Source organism: Heterocephalus glaber, unplaced genomic scaffold (genome assembly GCF_053883595.1).
Source record: "Heterocephalus glaber isolate CG9 unplaced genomic scaffold, H.glaber_assembly_v1.0 deba00001730, whole genome shotgun sequence".
NCBI lineage: Eukaryota > Metazoa > Chordata > Mammalia > Rodentia > Bathyergidae > Heterocephalus > Heterocephalus glaber.
Genome location: NW_028258441.1, coordinates 1356183 through 1362684, shown reverse-complemented (window position 1 = coordinate 1362684; position 6502 = coordinate 1356183).

The window sequence follows — 6502 nt, the reverse complement described above, 5'->3', positions numbered from 1 at the left end:
ACCTTAGTCACAAGTCTACCTAGGTTCAAAAGGAGACAACATAATCCAGGTGAGGTGGCCCATGTCTGTAATCAGGCTACTCAGGAGGCTGAGGCAAGATTGTAAATTGCAGGCCAACCTGAGTAATTCAGTGAGCCATTGTCTCAAAATAAAAAATAAGGAGAGAGAGGGATGTGGCTGGTGGTAGAGCACTTGCCTAGCATACCTAAGCCCCTGGGTTCAATCTCCAGTACTACTGCTGAAAAAAAGAAAAAAAGAAAAGGAAAGGAAACAACATAGCCCCTTACCTCTTGAAGAAATAAATACTGGTGCAATGGGTGGGCAACCTGTGTGGTCCCACAGAGCCTTGCTCTCAGAAGGGCTCCATACTTGGGTTAATGCTCTTCAGCTTCTGTCTTGACATTCTGAATACTTTTTGAACAAGGGGCCCTGGATTTTCACTCTACTCTGAGTTTAGCAGGTTATGTAGCCAGTCCAGCTTGTAGGGGAGAAATTTCAAAATCACATTGTAAGAAGAGCACATGGGATGGGAGGTATGGTTGTAGCCATCTTTGAGAAATATAATCTGCCACAGTTAATGTTTAAGGCTTACTATATGCCAAGGCATTTCATCTCACTAAATGTCCACAAACATGGAAGATAAGTACAGTTATTATTTCCATTTTACAATGGGCAAAGTAATCTGTTGATATTTACTCCATTAGAGAATGGGGAGACCAGAATTTGAACTCAGTTCAGCCTGATTCTTCTGCCCTAGTGCTTACCTTAGTGCTGTCCAGATTATGTTGATTCTAAACCTTCATATAGGCCCTAATCATTATATTCTCTGTTCTCCAGGGTGGTGGTCAGAGAACAGAAGTTTAATAGTGCCTGGCTCATAGTAAGAACTCAATAAACTTTAACTCCTTCTCCTTTCAGCTTAGTATTCCCTCTGGTTTTGGTTGCATTTATTACCATTAGGCCCAGTTTTTCTTTTTGTATATTAGTAGAGGTAAGGTCTTTTTTTTTATTTGGTAATATGGATTGTGCACCTAGTAGGTGTCAAGCTAGGGGTTTTCCACTTCCTTTCTCTAGGCTGTGAGATTAACCCATTTCTTAAGTGACTTGTGTCCGTACTAAACCCAGTGTCATAGGCACTTTGTTCAACACTGGACACAATACTCAAAACCCACAACTTAAAAGAGGAGTGGTTTATTTTGGTTCATAGTTTCCGTCCATGGTTGGCTGGCTCCAAGGCAGAAACAGGATGGCAGAGCGGTATGGCAGACAAAAGCTGCTCAGGTCACGGCATCCAGGAAGCAGAGCCCAAAAGGAGGACCCAAGGAGGGAGATATACCCTTCCAGGTCACAGCCCCAGTGACATACCTGTTACCAGGCCCCACCTCCTCACAGCACCCTCAGCAGCTGAATTCATCAGTGAATGAATCTAATGATGAGTGTAGAGCCCCCATGATCCAGTCACCCTCCAAAAGCCTTGCCTCTGAGAGCATACGAGTTTTGGGAGACATTCTAGATCTGAACCATAACACTCAGGCTTGTCTCTGTACAAAGAAGCACTTTGAACTAGAAATGAGTCACTAGGCAATTCCTCCCTCCCTCTCTCTGTTCCTCCCTCCCTTCCTTTCTCCCTCTCTCTCTCTCTCTCTCTCTCTCTCTCTCTCTCTCTCTCTCTCTCTCTTTCTCTCTCTCCCTCCCTCTCTCTCTCTTTGTGCTGGGGATTCAACTCAGGGCCTCACCCTGAGCAAGCTCTCTACAACTGAGCTACATCCCAAGTGCTTTTCATTTTATTTTGAGACAGCGTCTCACAAAGTTGCCCAGGATGGCATGGAACTTGGGATTCTTCTGCCTTGTCTTCTGTGTAGCTAGGATAGACAATTTTTCAGATCTGCTCCAAACTCCATGTATCTACCTTCCTTATCCTTGTTCCTAGTCTGATCTTAGTCCCTGCATTTTCCTGGACACAACCTGTGTGTCCCTAAAGTGTCCTAAAACTTCTAGTTTGATGTTTTCAACTCCACCCCAGGGTTAGTTTCCACACAACTTGTCCACTGTGAAGTCCTCATCTCCTTTCTCCAGCTTGGGCCATTTGGTCTTGATAATTTTTCCATGAAGGAATATACATTTACATAGGAAAAAGTAACCCCTAATGCTTTGTACAACATTTGAAATACTTAAGAATCTCACATTGGCATTTTCATAAGCATATCATTGGCCTCCCATAAAGGAAAAGGTAAGAAATCCTTACAGATAGCCAGTTTCTATTCCAGGCTCTGCCAAATACTGTGAGACTTATCTTTTTTGGTTTCTTCATCTGTGAAATCAGAGAAATAATCTCAGCTCTGCCTCCTCAAAATTATTCCTAGGGCTGAAAGAGATAATGGATACTAATGTGCTTTGGAGACTATACAGTTCTCCATAATTAATGCTTGTTATAAAGGCCTCCACAATACATAGAAGGGACATGGCATCACGATTGCTTCTGCTCTGTTTCATCTCATTCACATAGCCATGGATACATTCTCATTGGAAAAGCTGACACAATTTGTATTGAGCGGCCCTTATGTGCTGGGCACTGTTTTAGACCTGCCCTGCTCAATAGAGTAGGCACTAGCCAAACTTGGCTACTGAACATGTAAAATGTGACTCATGTGACTGAGGAAGTAAATTTGTAAATTTATTTAAAGTTTGTATACTTAAATATAAAAACTATAGCCAGATGTGGTGGCACCTACTTGTAATCCCATTTAAATGATAAAATGTAAAAGTCTAGTTTTGGGTCTAGCCGGCTTTGGTATTGCACTCCTGTAATCTCAGTATTTTGAACACTGAGGCAGGAAGATCACAAGTTTAAGGCTAGCCTGGACTATGTAGTGAGACCCTGCTCCCCTAACAAAGAAGAAAGAGAAATGATCTTTGCTCCCACCTCTTCCCACTCATCCACCCACGAGACCCCCCACTATTAGCTCATGGACAGCACCATACATACATACATATTAATTTTTTTTCAAAAATAAGATTGATCCATAACTTGCTTTTATCAATATCCTTTGGAATTTTTTCCATGTAAGTACATACATATATACCTTATTATTTTTTAACATCTGAAGAAAATTCCTTAGTTTGAATTAATCATGTATATTCATTCATTCATTCATTCAGTGACCTGATGTTTTTTGAGCATCCACTATATGTCAGGCATTAGTCAAGAGACTGATGATAAAGTAGTTTCTTACAAATGGGCATTTAGATTGTTTCTAATATTTTTCTATGACAAACATTGATACAATGACCACCCTTATACAGGCATCTCAGTGTACATATAAGAGGTTTTCATCAGCATTGATTCATCCAAGGTACTTTATAGGTCAAAGGGCTCAATGGGATTTGTAATATTTTTATCTCAGGTTTAATTGGGATAGTGTTAATGAGACAGGTAAATTTGTGATAAAAATCCAAACTATTTAACAGGTGGAGAAAAGAAATCACTCAATAAAATGCCCTCTTGAAGGCTGAGGAATTGTCCATACAATTTCCTTTTACTATGTGAGTGTAGCTCTGTCCACATCCTACTCATCCCTTGATGTTAACCTCAATAGATTCTAATCAGATGTGATCATTCCTCGATACCTTGAGTATGGCCTTGTTCACATACTACCTTGCCTCATAAATGAATTCTCTTGTAAACTTTCATTTTACCCTGAAAGGAATAGTGTCTTTACTTCATCCTGCATCCTCCCCCAGTGTGCAGTACTGTGCTTTATGTTTATGTCATTAAATAAAAGTTCTAAAGTGGAAAAAGTAAAACTACACTTTCAGGTATGAGCACGGAACCTGCACAGTGGCCAGATGGTGTCTGTGCACCATCAATGTGACACATGCTTCCCATGGTTCCCAGGCTCTGCCGAAATTGCCTCCTCCTCTAACTCTACAGAATACCATTGCTCTTCCTTCTGTGCTGCAGACTGACGGGACTTTTTTCTGGTCTTTGAACACACAAAATCTGCTTCCATCTCCAGGTCTTTGTCCTTGATATTTGTGCTTGCCAGTAGTGATCTACCTGTAGCTGCTGCTTCTCCTTTTTTTTTAAGATTCAGCTTAATTTTCAACTCCTGTAAGAGGCTTTTATTTGCCATCCTTCTAAATTAGCTCTCCACCTGAAAACAAGCAGGCGTACCTATCCTGTTTTTAGACAAAGTGGACTTCAAGCCAAAACTGATCAGAAGAGGCATAGAAGGCCACTACATATTGGTTAAAGGAACAATTCAACTGGAAGATATGATTATAAATATAAATGCAATGAACATCAGCACGGCCAACTTCATAAAAGCAACACTACTGGAAAAAAATCAGATAAACAACACAATTTTAGTGGGTGACCATTACCCCATTATCACAAATAGATTAATTAGACAAAAAAAATCAACAAATACCAGAGTTGAACCACACCTGTAAACAAATGAACTTAATAGTTATCTACAGTATGTTCCACTCAGCAACAGAATATACATTCTTCTCAGGCACACATAGAACTTTCTCCAGAAATAGACCACATACTAGCCCATAAATCACTCTTAATAAGAAGAATCAAAAGTATACCATGCATATTATCAGATGATAGTACAGTGGAACTAGAAATTAATGGCAAAAGAAACCACAGAAATTATTGACATTAAACAATGCACCCTGGAATAATCAGTGGTATAACAGAACAAATCAAGGAAGAAATCTGACAGTTCCTAGAATCAAACAATAGTGTCAGAGCATCATAACAAAAGAAGAAGCCTGGGACACAATGAAAGCAGTCCTAAGAGGGAAGTTTATACCTATGAATGCCCATATCAGAGAAACAGAGTGTGCCCAAATAAATAACCTAATGATGGACCTCAAGGTCCTAAAAAACAAAAACAATCAAATCTAAAGCTAGTATAAACAAGGAAATTATAAAGATCAAAGCAGAAATCAATAAAATTGAGACAAAAACACAAAGAACAATGAATTGGAGAGCTGATTCTTCAAAAGAATAAACAAAATAGACAAATCCTTAGCCAATCTTACCAAAAAAGGAAAGACAAGACCTATATCAGTGCAATTAGAACTGAAAAACGTGAAATCACAACAGACACCAGCAAAATCCAGAAGATTATCAGTAATTACTTTGAAAACCTATACTCTAAAAAAAAAGGAGTGAAGGGAGGGGAAGGGGAAAGGAAAAGAGGGAAAGGAAAAACTATGAGAAAAGAAAAAAAATGGAAATGAAATCTATGTAAATAGGGAAGGGTGGAGGGGATGAAGGGCGCACAGGTAATGGGGAAAAAATAAGAACCAAGATATATCACGTACAGGTACAAACACCCAATGATAAATGTAAACAAATTGTATACCTAAAATGTACCAATAAAATTAATTTAAAAAAATTAGAGAATCAGGAAGAAATGGATAGATTCCTAGATACATTATTAGTTACAAAAACTAAACCAAGAAGATATAAAAGTCCTAAATAATCCAATAACAAGAAATGAAATTGAAGCACTAATAAAAAACCTACCAACTAAAGCCCAGGAGATGATGGATTCACTACTGAATTCTATAAGAACTTCAGGGTAGATCTAATGCCAATACTCCTCAAACTCTTTAATGAAATTAAAAGGGAAGAAGTACTCCCCAAATCATTCCTGGAAACTAGCATTTGAATCCAAAACCAGACAAAGACTCAATTGAAAAAGAAAACTACAGGCCAAGCTCTTTAATGAGCACAGATGCAAAGATCCTTAACAAGATATTGACAAATAGAATGTAACCAATCATTAAAAAGATCATGCATCATGACCCAGCAGGCTTCATCCCAGGGATTCAAGGATGGTTCAACATATGCAAATCAATAAATGTAATACAATTTTATAAATAGTACAAAAGGCATATGATCATCACAACAGATGCAGAAAAAGCCTTTGACAAAATCTAATAGCTACTTATGATAAACAAAAACAACCCTGAAGAAAATAGGTATAGAACAGTGATGGTGAAACTTTTAGAACTTTCAATGATACAGCTCACTGGGCACATGTGCATTAGTTTGCCACCACTGGTATAGAGGACTTTATTTCAATCTGATAACCAGTTATGACAAACCTACTGGCAACATCACATTAAATGGGGAAAAACTGAAAACTTTCCCTCTAAAATCAAGAACAAGAAAAGGATAGCCACTATCACCCTCAGGGCTCTGAAGCAGTTTCTGGGCTCTCTTATAAGGAAAAAGTATTATGGAGATGACTGAGAATAAGCTACACAGACATTCACAGAATGGATAGCATGAACTGGTGCTGATCAATCTTCTATGCAACATTTAACAAATTTTACACACACACAGATGCACAGTGCAAAGCCAAGATTTATGACAGTGCCTCTGTCTTTAGAGGACTTCTATGTCCCAGGCTTTCTAGGACCCGCCATCTGTGCTTCATTGGGACTAATGTGATGGTTGCTTGCTGCTAAGAGACTT